At 41.5% G+C, this 15,941-nt stretch overlaps 1 long non-coding RNA gene across 1 annotated transcript in view; it reads right to left on the bottom strand.

Annotated features, from left to right (window-relative positions):
* Window positions 1-254: 254 nt before the first annotated feature.
* Window positions 255-15,941, bottom strand: part of LOC110743273 — a 66,763-nt gene continuing 51,076 nt past the window's right edge. The window contains exon 2 of the long non-coding RNA XR_002522061.2: window positions 255-6,354. This is a non-coding gene — a long non-coding RNA (uncharacterized LOC110743273). The remainder of the gene's footprint in view (window positions 6,355-15,941) is intronic.

Raw genomic sequence — 15,941 nt, 5'->3', positions numbered from 1 at the left:
TGCAATGGCGTGATCTCAGGTCACTGCAACCTCCACCTCCCAGGTTCAAGCGATTCTCCTGCCTCAGCTTCCTGAGTAGCTGGAATTACAGGGGCACACCACCACTCCTGGCTAATTTTTTGTATTTTTAGTAGAAACAGGGTTTCACCATGTTAGCCAGGCTGGTCTTGAACTCCTGACTTCAGGTGACCCGCCCACCTCGGCCTCCCAAAGTGCTGGGATTACAGGCATGAGCCACCAGGCCTGGTCTTGCCTTTTTTTTTTTTTTTTTTTTTTTTTTTTATAGCATCGCAGATATTTCTAAAAGGAGGAGGCAGTGGAATAGAAAGCACTAGTTCATGATTTCACTGTTTGAGGGGCCAGAAGTCCCCAAGACTTACATCCTCAAAGACCTAGACTCTCATTTTGGCCACTAGCATGTGGCCTTGGACAAGCCCTTACCTATTCCTCATTTCTACCTCCAGGCAGAGACCCATGGGCTGAAAGTCGTAAGACCTAGATTCTCACTCTAGCCACCTCTACATGGGCAAGTCATATAGCCTGGCATACACATATTTTAGGCAGATGCTTATTGTTTTTTACTTTTTCAATGCTGCTTTCTCCTCAAGCTCTCTTTTCCCAGTAACATATGATCTACCACTACTACTACTACACACGTGTATTCAGTCAAATAAAAGATAAACGTTTCCTTCCAACACATCAACTCATAGAATAAATTGATGGGAAGGGGAAAGACTACATCAAACTTGCAGAGGTGATGGAAAGGTTTGGGAGTAAGAGTCCACTTTGAAAAGGGGCTCAATTTTCCCCACCTTCTGCTCTCTCTGATGCCCAGAAAGATAATTTCCCCATCAAAGTCTTCCCATTAAACTAGGACTGCCCCATTTCATAAGGTGGAACTTAATCTCTAGAACATATCTCTAGTCAAAGAGATAATTTACTTAACAAATATGCAATTTGTTTTCAGTAGATTCATAATTTGATAACTGTACTAAATACCATACCCACATAGTTCTCATTTAATCCTCACAACAATTTTGTGAGGCAAAAATCAGACAGATTAAATTACGTGCCCAAGGTCACAAAGCTGGTATCTATGCCATGAGACTTCAAACCCAGGCCATCTCAAATCTGGTAGTGCTGGACACCACTATCTCATATACCCTCTCTGACTTTTGCCTGGCTTGCACAGCCTTATAAAAAAGTATGAAATATTTAAAATGAAATATACTCAAGCTTTTCTTTGCCAACTACAAGTAAAAACACAAAAAATACATTTATAACAAATTCAGAAGTAGGATAGTATTTGGCAAAAATAGCACCTCCAGCTTTCTTTTGATTAATGAAAGATAAATAAGTAAATAAATAAATAAATAAAATAGCACCTTAATGCAGAAGGCTGGAAGGTTAAATTTGCCAAGGAAATTGGGGAAAAGATCAGAATTGGGATTAAGGATTCATTTATTCTAAGGCCATTCTGATAATCCAATTCAGGATAGGAGTCTGCATCTAAACTCAGGGTAAAAATATGTGTTTAGATGAATACACAGCAATTAACCCCAACAATCTGTTCTGGAGGTCAAATATAGCCTCCTTTTTTTTTTAATTCAAGTTTTAGGTTATCTACAAACAGCAGTGAGCATTCCTTATACTAAACGCACCTTCCATTACTCTCAGGGATGATAAATCTGAAGACCCTTTCCTTTGTCAGTTTCTATTTAAAGGTTACCGGATTCCTGGACAACTATTTTACACATATCTGCCAGATAAAGTCTCTGTTGATTTCAGGGAGGATTTGGAGTATGACTCTCATTTGTGTCCATGTCTGCTTTCCTAATTAACATCCTTTGCACTGTCCTTGCATTCCACAAGGGTTTTCCTGCAACTGGGAGCTGTTTGTTTTCCTTTGGGAATGTTTTTTTCTCTGACCCATTTATTATTTTATCATTTCTTCTCCATTTATCCACTACTAGCTGTTAACCTTCACTCTTCATGTATCAAGCAGCAGACACATGCTCTGTTCTTGCAGCATCCACACCGCCCCCTTCACGCCCTCTTCCCAGAAAGGGCTAAACTCTGCCTTCTTTATGGGTCAGCAGATCTTTGAAAGTCTTTGACCCACAACTTACTTGAGGCTTTGCATTTCTCTTGTCACTGTAGCCTTTTAAGAAGGTGTTTCTACTTTTGATTGTTTTTGGTCACTGGGTAAGACAATCCCAAAACTTATATAAACACTACTACTCTGCTCTGTGTTCTTGACATTTTTATGATGGATGTGAAAGCCTGACATGAGGTGCTGCCCTCGCCCACCCAAAATAACTTTAAGAGAAAAAGAGGCAGGTACAAGGCTGCCAAAATATACATTCTGACTACACAAATGATTTATCTATGAAACAGACCCTCCTTTCTATTATGTTTCCAGGAAGTCACCCCAATCTTTTTTAAAAGTATGGAGGTCACACAGAAAAAAAGAAAGCTAATAAATGAAATGTCCGTAGTCACTCTGTCATGAATAAATCAAAGGAAACACAATCTCAGGACGATGACGTGTGCCAGGGTATAAAGGTAAGACTTCTCAGGAAAGTGACGGCATCACGCAATACAAAGCCAGATTAATCCAGAGGAAAGAGGCTTCCGCCCAGATCTCTGCAACGTAGGGGAGAAATGTCCATCCATGTCTCCTGAGGCTTGTTGATAATCCCCATCTATAAGCATGTGTCAGGTGTAAAGGCATCCTCCTTTTCCTTTTAAAGTTCAACTATAAAAATCAACACATAATAGATGAGATAAGACATATTCAAAAGGCATCTTACGGACAAAATGTTTCCCACACCAGAAACAGAAAGTGCAAGAACTGCTCAGTAACCTTATCGATTGCATTAGCATACCTAAAGAAAGAATGTGTCAATCAGGAAGGGGATTTGGTGTTGATGAGAATGAAAACGGAGAGGAGAAAGTTGGCAGCATGATTCCCTGGGGACCAGAGGGGAAAGGGCCCTTGCTCCTGGATGTAAATCTCCGGTGGCCTGGCAGCCAAGCCCCTAATAGGAAGATGGACCATCTGGCCATCAGAGTGGATCCCAGCACATACTGGTGCCTACAGAACCATTCTCTTCATGGGGAGCTGGAGAGCACTATGCAAACTCCTGACCATAATTAGACTTCTCATTTAGTTTTCTTGTAGGGATAAAGTACTGTATACTGGTTTTTGGTCCATATGGCATACTTTTCCACTTATAGTTGTCTTTTCAAAATGAGTCAATGTAGTAGCATTCTGGTTCATATCCTTCAGTTTCTTGTGAGTTTGGATATTGTGAATTAATACTCCTAAATTCCACAAGCTCTGGGACAGTCGTGACCAGTTCTAGACCTGTAAGTCTGGGTAGCAGCCCTTAAATGGTTGTAAACTCACCAAGAGAATGAAAGGGGGGCCTCCAGATAACCAGGGAGTCAGCATATATGGTATTATGACAATACTTCTCCATATTACCACGTGTCTCTCTCTAGCCTAATCCAGAATAATAATAATCAAATATTGCATATCTACTATGTACTTACACTTAATTCACTAATGCCCTTTCAAGGCAGGAATGATTATTTCCATTTCACAAATGAGGAAACTGAGGCTTAGAGAGCCCAAAGTCACACAATTTGCAAGTAACTAAACCAGATTTTAACCCCATGACTATCTGTTTCCAAAGGTTCTGCTAGAAGAAGTAATTCAAATCTTATATCACCATCTATTAGAAGGCCTACCAGAAGCCACCATGATTATTCTTCATAGCAGGAAACAGAGCAGCCCTTTCCAGAGGCCAATCTATCACCACAGTTATGTTGAAACACATCAGGAGTGTGGATGCTGCCATTAGTACTCAACAGATCAATGCCCAGTGTTCCCAAACTGGGCTCCTGGGTTCCAATGCCAAGGTGAGTTCAAAACCTTCAGCACTCTCTGGAAACAAAGAATGGCCCCGTGGTTCTGAACCTGTCTACCCATCTGTTTGACACATCACCCCATGTTTGAGATGACTGCTTAATTTACTCAAATCTGGATCCACAAGGAATGAGCCTATGCCTAGAGTTGGCCAATAATAATAGAAATAATAGCAGCAACATCTCTTTTTACCTCAGAGTATTTCATCTAATCTTTCCAATCACTTTGTAAAGTATGTTGGATTGCCCAAATATGATTGCCAAAAATTGAATATATTCAAAATGTACAATGTGATGATTTGATATTTGTATACACTGTATCATGATTACCACAATCAAAAATCAAATTAATCAACACACAATTACCTGTGTGGGTGTGTGTGTGTGTAGTGAGGACACTTAAGATCTATTCTCATAGCAAATTTTAAGTAAGCAATACAGTATTACTAACTATAGTCACCATGTTTTACCTTAAGTCCCAGAACTTATTCATCTTATAACTAAAAGTTTGTACCCCTTGACCAAATCTCCCCATGCCCCAGTCCCTGGCAAACGCCATTCTACTCTCTGCTTCTGAGTTTGACTTTTTTATATACCATGTATAAGTGAGATGAAACAGTTTTTATGGTTCTGTGCCTGGCTTATTTCACTTAACAAAATGTCCTCCAGGTTCATCCACATTGTTGCAAATGGCAAGATTTCCTTCTTTTTGTATGGCTGGATAATATTCCTATTGTGTGTGTGTGTGTGTGTGTGTACATAAACATATACACACCACATTTTCTTTATACATTTGTCCTTCCGTGGATACTTAGATTGTTGCCATATTTTGGCATAAATACATATCTTTAAATCCTCATTTAAAAAACAAACAAACAAACATAAATAAATAAATAAATCCTCATTTAAAGATAAGGATATTGAATTTTCAGTAAGGTTAAGTAATTTGGCCAAGCTCACACAGCTAGCAGGTGACAGCCCTGGAATTTGAACCTGGGTCTGTCTGAATCCCGTGCCTATGCTTTGAGCCACTCTGTATCACTGACCACCAGAGAAGCAACTGTTGTTGATGGCCCTGAAGACAGACTGGACACAGCCCAGCACACTAAGGAGAGTCACTAGAGCCTGGAGACACAGTGGGACTGCAGTCATGACTGTGTTTTCTGTGGCTGGGAGGAGGTGCTATTCCCCTGAGCATGGGCTCACTTAGGAAACATTTGAGAAATGAATTAATGCGGATCTTTAAGAGACCATCTGTGGCATGATGAAAGATCAGCTTATTTTCTACAACCTGAAAATGGTGGGGCTTCGTTGATGACTCCTAAAGTCTCAGCCAACTGGAACATTCTCAAATACTGTAACATTAGCTGCTATGTGAGGCAGCTGAAATCTAAGGAAGAAATATTCAAATATGCAAAATATTTAGGCCTAACACTTAGCAGGTCAAGATAATGACGCTCAAGTGGCTTGAAATAGAATCAGGCAATCTAGATTCTATTCTGGCTTTTCAACTTATCAGCTTGGCTACCTCCAGTAACCTATTTAACCTCTTGCTTGTAAAATGGGGGTAGTGATTAGCTATCTCATGGGGTTCATGTGCAGATTAAATGAGCTAAGATATGTAAAGTATCTCAGGCAGTGCTTACTAATAGAGATCAAAAAAATAATTCAATTCCCTTCCCCTTTCCATAAATAATTTCCTCCACCAAGAGTTGGTTCCTGGGAATACAAAGCTTCTGACGCTAAGGCATTAAAATCAAACACAACCCAACACTTTCCCAACAGAGGAACCACTATTGAGACCAGAAAACAAAACATCAAAAGAGGGAATTTGCCTGTTTTGAAGAACCCTCTGGTGTAGCTGTGGTTCCCAAAATACCACTGAAAGTTCCAAGCCAATTGCTTTCTCTAGTCCCACCAGACAAAAAGCTTATTGGAGCTCTGACCACATCTGGGATCAGTGTCACTTTTTATCAGGCTCCAAAATTTAGGAAGTACAGTGAGGTCTATCCCCGACAAACCAATACTTACTGGGAAATGAGTGTTTCAAAGGAGAGCAGTGTCTGAAATGTCTTCACCCCACTTCCTCCCCACATCCCACAAGATAGGAAAGAAAAAAAAAGAAAAAAAAAAAGGCAGGATCCACACATGGAGGTTTAAAGCCAAGCTACCAACCCCGAGCTCTTTTCCTGGAGGTGGGGCAGGACAGGGAAAGAGGTGGGGTGAGGTGGTAGGAGGGACAGGGTGGAGGTCTGCCACCTACCTGCGCACTCCCAGCCTGAGGGTCTTGTAGGATCCTTTCACCAGGGAAACTGCCTCCTTTCTGGAGCTGCTCAGAGTCACCTCATTGATGTGCACGACCTCATCCCCAGCCTGCAGTTTGGAGCTCAGGGTGTCTGCTTTGCCCCCTTCTTCAACCTGCTTGGAGGGAGAGATGCGACGGCCACCAGTGAGCTTCCCCCTGGCCTGCGGTCTGTCGGGTTATCCCAAGCCCAGCTTGGACTCCTGCAGAGCCCAACAGACCAGCTAGGGCCATACTCCAGCAAGTGCAGCCCCAGGGAAAGTTGTGAGAAGTCAGGGACTGGCTCTGGTGTCCACACCCTCAAGCACCAGCACCGCGCCTGCCCAGGGAGGGCGCTCATAAACATCAGCTGAATGAATGAAGGAACTCAGTTTCCACCCAAAGGCCATTATCCCACCGTGTTCAGGATATCACCCCAGCCCTTACCTTACAGCTTCAAAAAGTCCTTTAGACTTTTTTATTCCTTTAGAACAACAGTCCCCAAACTTTTTGGCACCAGGGACCAGTTTTGTGGAAGACAGTTTTTCCAAGGATGGGGTGTAGGGGGATGGTTTCAGCATGGTTCAAGCACATTACATTTATCGTGTGCTTTATTTCTATTATTTTTTCATTACAATATATAATGAAATAATTATACAACTCAGCATAACATAGAATCAGTGGGAGCCCTGAGCTTGTTTCCTGCAACTAGATGGTCCCACTGGGGGTGATGGGAGACAGTGACAGATCATCAGGCATTAGATTCTCATAAGGAGTGTGCTGTCTAGATCCCTGGCATGTGAAGTTCACAATAGGTTTCGGGCTGGTATGAGAATCTAATGCTGCTAGTGATCTTATAGGAGGCAGAGCTCAGGTGGTTATGCAGGCGATGGGGAGCAGCTGTAAATACAGATGAAGCTTCACTTACTCGTCCACTCCTACTGTGCAACCTGGTTCCTAACAGACCACAGTAATGGTCCCTGGATTGGGGGTTGGGGACCCCTGCATTAGAAGTTGAGTTCCTCTGGCTGGGCGCGGTGGCTCACGCCTTTAATCCCAGCGCTTTGGGAGGCCCAGGCAGGTGAATCATTAGGTCAAGAGATGGAGACCATCCTGGCTAACACGGTGAAACCCCATCTCTACTGAAAATACAACAAAATTAGCCGGGCGTGGTGACGGGCGCGGTGACGGGCGCCTGTAGTCCCAGCTACTCGGGAGGCTGAGGCAGGAGAATGGCGTAAACCCGGGAGGCGGAGCTTACAGTGAGCCGAGATCACGCCACTGCACTCCAGCCTGGGTGACAGAGCTAGACTCCGTCTCAAAAAAAGAAACCAGGAGGTGGAGGTTGCAGTGGGCCCAGATTGCATCACTGCACTCCACTCCAGTTCAGCCTAGGCGACAGAGCGAGACTCCGTCTCAAAAAACAAAACAAAACAAAAATACCCCGCACTATTATTCAGTCAACAAAGTTATTCAACACCTGCTTTACACCAGAAGTTTTTCCAAGTGCTTGGGCTATAAAACTGGACAAAATAGACAAAAGCCTTTTGCTCTTCTGATGCTTAGGTTAATGGGCAGAGGAGGGGAAGCAAACAATAAACATAATAAACAAGTTAGTAATGTAGTATGTTAGAAATTAATCATATGCTTTGGAAACAGACGAAAATAAGGCTCGATCTGGGTCACATGCCAATGGATACTTATAGACGTCAATAACAATGAAAGGGAAGTAAAGAGGAAAGCAAAAACAAAAACTCAGTAAACAAAACCTCACCCATATTTTCCCTTTTTTTAGTAATTACTCTCCAGAATTGCCCACATGTTCAAAAACCTTCAATAGGTCTCAAGATACATAAAATAGACCAAACAATTATATATATACATATATTACATATATAAATTATATTATACAGATATATCTGCATACATAGATATATATGCATAGATATCTACATACATATATGTATATGTATATAGCAAACATAATGAGGAATGTATATGTATATAGACATATCTATATACATATATAATTGCTTGGTATATCTATATATGTATATTATATAATTGATATATCTATATACATATATAGATATTTTGGGAGACAGACTCTTGCTCTGGTGCACAGGCTAGAGTGCAGTGGCACAATCTCAGCTCACTGCAACCTCAGCCTCCTGGGTTCAAGCAATTCTCCCATCTCAGCCTTTTGAGTCGCTGGGACTATAGGCGTGTGCCAACAGGCCTGGCTAATTTTTGTATTTTTCTAGAGATGGGCTTTTGCTGTGTTGCCTGGGCTGGTCTTGAACTCCTGGGCTCAAGCGATCCTCCCACCTTGGCCTCCCAAAGTGCTGAGATTACAGGCATGAGCCACTGTGCCCGGCCTATATATATTATTTTAATATATATAAAATAGCTTTTATTTTATAAATAACAATTAAAAATTTTAAAGCCTAGATTTATTTTAAGTATTAAAAATATACGCTAAATCAATATGCACTAATTATTTTTTAATAACATTTATTAAGTTATACTTAAATTATTAAATATTAATTCATTATAAAGGATGAAGATAATGTAGAAAGTATGTAAAGGGAAAAGGGAAAGTCTTACCACTGCTTCCTCCATGTTACTCTCTAAAGGTAACCACTGTTTACTGTTTGGTTTATGAATTTCATATATATTTTTTTCTTTTTGGAAAAATAATATCACACTATCCATCTCTCTTCAAATGTCTTAACAGAGAGGCACTAAAGTGAAGTGGTTAAGAGTCTGAGGATTCAAATAGTAAACCAAATAAGAAGAAGTTATTTTCTCTAAGCCTCAGACTCATCATCTACGAAGTTGGATTAATAATATTACCCATCTCATAGAACTGCAGTGAGGATTAATGAGGTAAACCACAGGAATTGATAAACACACTTTCTGGTTTCTCATAAGATTTCAAAAATGCTGGCTAGTATTTCCATAAATCATGAAGATATTTCCATTCATAAAATATTCTACTAGAACATCTTGGTTATTTGTTGTCTAATATTCTGCAGTGTAAATGTAACATGGTGTATGTAACCATCTTGTATTGATGGTGATTCCCTCCTGCCTTTCTACCCATTTCATCCTCTTAAACTTCCTGCCAACCTTCTGCAAATTCATCATTTACCATACACACTGAGTACACTCTCTCCTCAAGGCCTTTACATCAGCTGCTCAGGCTTTCTTTCTACCTGGATTTCTCCCAAAAAAAGGTAGTTGCACTCTTGAACCACCTATAGAAACTACAAAATACTATAATGGTCAAGAGCATGTACTCTGAAGCCAGATTACATGACTCTGTCATTTACTAGACATGTGACTTTGAGCAAGTGCTGTGCCTCAGTTTCCTCTTCTGTAAAATTATAGTATTTATCACGTGGAATATTGTGAGGATTAAATGAGTTCATGCAAATAAAATGTTTAAACAGTGCTGGCACATAATGCTTATTATTAAATGAGTTCATGCAAATAAAATGCTTAAACAGTGCTGGCACATAATGCTTGTTCAATAGAGGTTAGCTACAATTACTACCCATCCTTTGAGGCCAAGTTCTTTCCTCATCAATACCCACCAGACTCCTTCACCCTTGAAATCTGTCGTTTAAGAAGTAATTCTTCTTTGTCCCATTTTTGAATAATCAAACGGACAAAATAATACATAAATGTAAAGTGACATCTAATAGTTTATTATTTTTATACTGCTTGAACATGCTGCTGTGGTTACACACCCTGACTTTCAGCAAAGCTATTTATGTCTATGTCTGTTCCTCACCCACAGTCCCACCCATCCCCACCTTGGACTGTGAAGTCTTTGAAAAGACTTCATAAGAAATCATGACTCCATCCTTACCTACCCCAGAATGCCTCTCCAGAGCTTTGCACACAGGACCTACCCAGAAAATATTGGTTCATTCATTGAATAAATATTTATGGACAGCCTCTACTGTGTTTAGATATGGTGCTAAAAGCCGGGAGTACAGTGATGAACACTGTAGACACAGTCTTGCTCACGTTGCAGTTTGTGAATTGCATCCCCTCAGTATTATTTGCCAACAATTTCAATGAAATGAGACCTAGGAAACAATCGATTTCTTATATTAAAAAAGGAAGTCAAGAAAGCTCATTTGTATAGTGTATATCATGTCCTCATGACTGATTTGATGTGAAAGCAAACATTATGAGGAAGACTGTCATAAAGAGATTCATTGTTGTTCACTGTTCTTATAAACTATTTCTATAACCTTTTGTATTTACAGAGTTCCTTACAATCTCTTCATTTTGCACTGAACTGTTAGAATTAGCCAGATGTGGTGGCACATGCCTGTGGTCTCAGCTACTCAGAAGGCTGAGGTAGGAGGATCGCTTGGGCCCAGAAGGTTGAGGTTGCAGTGAGCCAAGACTGCGCCACTGCACTCCAACCTGGGCAACAGAGGGAGACCCCGTCTCGGAAAAAAATTCATCCTAGCCCCCAAGTGACTCTCTCCCTGCTGCCCAAGCTGGAGTGCAGTGGTGCGATCTCAGCTCACTGTAGCCTCAAACTCCTGGACCCAAGCAATCCTCCCACCTCAGCTTCCTGAGTAGCTGGGACCACAGGCATGTGCCACTATGCCTGGGGAAATTTTTTTATTTTTTGTGGAGACAGGTCTCACTATGTTGCCCAGGCTGGTCTTGAACTCCTGGGCTCAAGCAAACCTCCCGCTTCAGCCTCCCAAAGTTCTGGGATTACAGATGAGAGCCACCGCACCGGGCCATGGGATGATGTTTTTGAAATGGCACTTATTTGTCAAACATTTGATGGGCCTCTACTTCATGTTGTGATTCTCACATCTCTCCATACTGTGTCTCAGAGATTCATGTTGTCTTGGGGTTTTAATTATTACCAAAGAAGATTTTTAGAACTTTTCTTTAACAGTGATCTTTTGTAGAAGGTCCATTCCATATTTCCAGTTTCCTGTTTCCTTTTCCTCCTTTTTTCCTCCAAATACTCTTCCATTATGAAATGTCTCCTTATCAACCCAGGCAGAATCTATTTCACCCTCTCCTCTTAATGGTTTCTGTCTTGAGACAAGCCTCAGTCACTACCTTTGTCATAGGTATTTCTGACCATGCCCTATCTGCTCTTCTAGGTCCTAAACTCTTTGAGGTCAGAAACTTGGTGAATACATTCATTCTTTCATTCATCTTACAAATATTTTTAAAGCATCTATCATTGGCAGGCATAGTTCTAGGGCTGGGAAAATGTCAACAAAGGAAACACTGTATTCTCTCCTTTCCTAGAGCTTACATTCTAGTATATTTTTAATATATTTCATATCATTGTGCTTAAAAACCATGCATATTCACTGGGACATTTCAGAGAGCCTATACTGATAAAATCTTAAAACACACACACACACAAATCAGGCTGGATTCTTTCTGTGCTTAAATTGATCTATTTAAACAACACTCCCTTGGAGGTCAGGCAATTTCCAGCAAGTCAAAGGAGCCCTGGGAAGTTTGCCTGGTGCTGGGATTCCTCCAGAGGAACCACTCCTAAAGGTGAAGTCCCAGTAGGTCCAAGGAAAGCCTTGAATTGAGCCAGCTGAAGGCCAAGTGTAGACTCTTAGTCTAACTCATTTCAGTTAACTGGATTAAAGGATGCTGCATCAGCCTGTGGATTCCTTAGGACCCTCACATTCCCCTCCTCTCCCTTTGTTGCTGCTGGCCCTTTCCTGACCTTTCTATTTGGTAGCATCAGTGTCAGTGGGTGTGATATTTGTTGGCCACTCCTACAATAAACTTGGTTGCCAAGAAAGTTGAAGCCATTGGCGGGCGCAGTGGCTCACACCTGTAATCCCAGCACTTTGGGAGGCCAAGGCAGGCAGATCACAAGGTCAGGAGTTCGAGACCAGCCTGACCAACACGGCGAAACCCTGTCTCTACTAAAATTACAATAATTAGGCAGGCATGGTGGCGCGCGCCTGTAATACCAGCTACTCAGGAGGCTGAGGTAGGAGAATCATTTGAACCCAAGAGGCACAGGTTGCAGTGAGCCGAGATCACACCACTGCACTCCAGCCCGGGCAACAGAGCGAGACGCCGTCTCACAAAAAAAAAGGAAAGAAAAGAAAGTTGAAGCCATTGACTAGAACAAGGCTGTGAATTACCTTAATCTACGGTGTTCTCTCCATTTATTATCACAAATGATAAATTAAGATATTGACGTGCGTTTGTTGATGCACTGGTAACAACACATTTGATTTCAATGTACTGAGGCTAACTAAATGCATACATCTTAAGTTTATATCAATTAGCCACACAATTTATCTTAAAACCATTATTATGACTAAAAAAACAACTTTGTTTACAAAAAGTTTAACAATAATTTTTTGAACTATTCATCAAAGAATAGCCTGCTGATAATGCCTGTCAACAAGATTCAGTGGAAAATGAAGCTTATTATTTTAAACTTTTGGACCAATTACTTCAGCAGCTAAAAAGGTTACTGGCATTGTTTGTCCAAGTTCACCTGCATGGAACTTACTTATTCCAAGAATGTGACTGTCAACAGGTTAAATGACTTCAGATAACACACCGTGTGCAACAGGGTGGGAAATCCCTAAGCTAACAAGCTAAGGAGAGGGTGTATATCCATACACTGGAGCCCGGAACCTAAGCACGCTTTTTCCCTTCTCAGATCCTAAATGTACCCACACCTATAGGAGAAGTTGATTTTGCTTTGATGACCCAGTGTTCCTTTTCTGACATGTGAGGGGTTGATTTTTGAATTGTTTACAGCCTTTTATGTTGCTGTACTATTTAGCACCTAACATAGTGCCTGCACGTAATGAGTGATCAGTAAACATTTATTGAACAAATCCTGGGGAAACTGACTTTGAAGAACAGCATGGTGATATACACTGTGACGAGAGTACATTCAAAAATACAGGTGTAGGCACAAAGGGAGAGTGTTGGATGCCTATGTCACAGCTTGATGTGGTGCTTGGAGGCACAGAAAGCCAGGCCCATCTTTTTTCCTCATGCTTAACCCCTCTAACCCAATGTAAATGAGAAAGGGTGGAGCTGCCGTTTTGGGGATTGGTCCTGTTTTGTGCTTCTCCAGGGTTTGTGCCCTCCCTGTGACCCTTCTCATCACACTCAAAAGAGAAACCACAGTCCTCCCTCTGTACCAAAGGCCCTGCTGGATTTGACCTCCCTGCTGCTCCACTTCTTAGTGCTCCCCACTGGATCACTCAATACCAGCCCCTGGCCTTCCAGCGGCACAGGGAGCATGGCAGGCACAGTCCTCCTTCAGGGGCCTTGGACTTGCTGTTCCTTCAACCTGGAATGCTTTTCCTCCAAGGAACCATTTGACTTTTTCCCTTAACTCCTCCAGGTCTTTAAACAAATTCGGCTTCCAGAGGGGGCCTTTCCTAGCTACCCCTTTAAAATTTCAGCCTCCCCTAATACTACTTATCTTCCTTCCCATTGTTATTTTCTCATTAACACTTAATTCATGACGTGGTGCGTGTGTGTGTGTGTGTGTGTGTGTGTGTTTTGAGACAGGGCCTCGCACTGTCACCCAGGCTGGAGTGCAGTGATAGGATCTTGGGTCACTGCAACCTCTGCCTCCCGGGTTCAAACGATTCTCCTGCCTCAGTGTTTCGAGTAGCTGGGACTACAGTCAAGTAGCTGGGACTACGGGCGCACACTACCACACTCAGCTAATTTTTGTATCTTTAGTAAAGACAAGGTTTCACCATGTTGGCCAGGCTGGTCTCGAACTTCTGACCTCAAGTGATCCACCCACTTCAGCCTCCCAAAGTGCAGGGATTACAGGCGTGAGCCACCGTGCCTGGCCATGAACTCTATTTTTTACTTACGTGTCTTGCTTATTGTCTGTCCTCTACTGGAATGTCAGCCCCATGAGGGCAGGGATTTGTGTCTGTCTTGTTTACTGCTGTATCCCCAATGCCCAGAACAGTGTGGGGCACATAGCAGTGCCCACTATTTATTGCATGGATAAATTAATTATCATCATAATTGCAACCAGTTGTTGAGAGCTTCTTGTGTTCCAGTAACTTTATTGCATCAAACTAATTGTCACAACAACACAATAAGGTTTTATAATTGTCTTTTTATAGAAATGAGAATACCAAGGCTCAGAAGAAGAAAATGACTTGCTCCATGTTGCACAGTCAGTAAAACAATAGAGCTGGGATTACAATTGAAGACTCTAACCTCAAAGCCCACAGTCTCCAGCCTGCTGCCTCTGAGAATCTCCCAGATATTTGTCCCTAAAGCAACACTTCACTTGTCCTGCCTAATCCTTCAAGTGCCCGAGAAACCTGACACTCAACACTGCTGTGTTCTGATCCTTCTCTTTCAGGGATCCTAAAGTCTCTGAACCTATTATAGTGGTTTACAGGCTCAACAGCGTTCACAGCTTACACATGAGAAAAAGAGCTGGCACGCACTGCCAGTGGAGCGGAGAGCTGACCCTGCTACGTAAAACTGAACATAGAATGATTCATTTACATACAATTCCACTTGGAGTTTTAATTAACATTAAACTCATCCAGTAGAAGTCTACCACAGCTGGATTTCACCAGCATTTTATGTTTAAATTATTGAATGATTTATTTGCCTTTCCCGGCTACTTTCGTTCCTGGATAAAGATAAAGGCAGGGGTATGGGAGGGAGGGGCACTTCAGTCACTCACAGTTGATGCAACATAACCTACAAATCATTTGCTGTTTGTGAAGTTGGTAGTTTGAGGAAAAATATGCTCTCTATAAGTGTGATAATTGTATGGAAGCAATGAGCAAAATATAAAAAGATAAAAAGGCAAGTGGATAACAAAAGACATCAAGAATCTCTCAAAGCTATTTGGGCATTATTTTCTATTCTCTGGAAATTGTCATTACTCACAACCCAGTGGGCATTCTTGGTTTTGAATAGAACATAAAGTGAGGGCAATGAAATAAAGTCAAATAAATAAAAGTTCCTCCCAGGATCCTTCTCTGGTTCTCAGGTTCTATGAAATGAATCAGCATTGTTTTGGAACCCAGAACTAAATGCTGAACTTGAAAACAGAGAAACATTTCCATGGGTTGCAATGAGTGCCACAGGGTACGGAAGTGATTCCTCCTGTTCTTCCCACCTTCCTCTCATCTCATCCTAAATCATTACATTTATACTGTTGAACATTCCTTTTTGGGGTCATAAATGGGGTGTATTGTAGTAGAAGAAAGTAAACTGGGTTAGGAGTCAGGAATCCTGTGCTCTAATCCCAACTGTGGCCCTTTTATCTGTAGGACCCTGGATGGGTCTCTCATCTATAAAATACAGATAATGTTGTTTGCTCTGCGTTACAATGAGACGACCCTGACAAGTGAAAATGTGTGTTTCTCACACTTAAGATGACCATCAGGGAAAATTCCATAGTTTTATTTAAATTAAAATACATCTGCAACACTTAGTATTATTTAGAAATTACAGAATGACTTTCTTTTGTTATTTTTTAGATAGGAGGTATGCTGTTCTTTTCCAAGTTTTATAACCTGGCTGGGAAGCATAAGAAAAGAGGTGAGACAGTGGTGAGGTGTATAAAGACAGGCAGCTCTGGAGTCAGACCAGCATAGGTATAAATCCCACTTCCAACACTAAATGATCCTGGGCAAAATTTGCATCTTCTTTGAGCATCCATCTCCTTCAACTA

This window comes from Papio anubis, chromosome 3, assembly GCF_008728515.1.
Source record: "Papio anubis isolate 15944 chromosome 3, Panubis1.0, whole genome shotgun sequence".
Taxonomy (NCBI): domain Eukaryota; kingdom Metazoa; phylum Chordata; class Mammalia; order Primates; family Cercopithecidae; genus Papio; species Papio anubis.
Note: the sequence above shows the minus strand (reverse complement) of the source record. Positions and strands in the feature narration are given on the sequence as shown.